This window comes from Cyphomyrmex costatus, unplaced genomic scaffold (genome assembly GCF_001594065.2).
Source record: "Cyphomyrmex costatus isolate MS0001 unplaced genomic scaffold, Ccosl1.0 scaffold800, whole genome shotgun sequence".
NCBI classification, from domain to species: domain Eukaryota; kingdom Metazoa; phylum Arthropoda; class Insecta; order Hymenoptera; family Formicidae; genus Cyphomyrmex; species Cyphomyrmex costatus.
The window spans coordinates 8,168-9,118 of NW_017280377.1; positions in this window are offsets into that span (position 1 = coordinate 8,168).

The following is a 951-nucleotide window of genomic DNA, read 5'->3' on the forward strand; positions in this document are numbered from 1 at the left end:
TCTACAAGTTCGTTGGGATCGTCCCAGTGTACGTAATCAATCCTGTTGTCGGTTAATGACATGGCGCACGGCAAATCGAGTTTTTTCTTTATACCGGTCCCAACCTTTTTACCCAACACCAATGGTGGAATGATGTTCTTGTACTTGTGTCCCAATACTTGATTACCAGCGCTATGACCGCGTCAATAAGCGTTTGTTGTTAACAGAATGCTCTTGTAAGTCTGTACATCGTCATTAGTGCATATACTTTCGTTGGGAAATTTCATAAAAATCAATTCATACAGTCCCGGTGTTCCATCGTATCTTTGTCCATCTATAATTATGTCATCGTTTTTGCTTAAGGTGATACGTTTGACACCGAGCATCGTTCCCTCGTCGCTAAAGTAGACTCCATACACGACGTCTATGTTGACGGCTTTTTTTACCGCTCAAGACCACTTTCAGATATCCCTGTCCCAAAGGACCATAGTTTGCATGCAGTTTTTCTTGCCCCTCGGATGTTTGAAGCAGATGTCGGATGGATGTTACGAGCGGTTCATTGGCAATCTCGAATACTTCTTCGACGGATGGAGCGTGGTCTTACGATAACTAGCGCGATCCTGTTATTTCAGACATTTCGTTCAAAATAGGATGGTACAGTTTTCGATCTATTCAACGTTGATTTTACAGGTGTGGAAGCCTGTATAGGACTACCGTACGAATCGTTCGGTCGTTTTCGCTTCGGTTTCGGTTTGTCATCTTTCTCCGAAAAGAACGTTTCAATGTTGATAGGATCCTTGGACGATTCAACAGTGTTTTCAACAATTTGTTTCAACGGTTCGGTAATAGGTTTGAAGTGTCTCTCCAACGCGATCTCCTCCTCCATTTTACCAGTCTTCAAAGCGCGATACTTTTTACGAATTGAATCGCTCGTTTTCGCAATCTCCATGGCTATCTTCTCATGATCTTTGT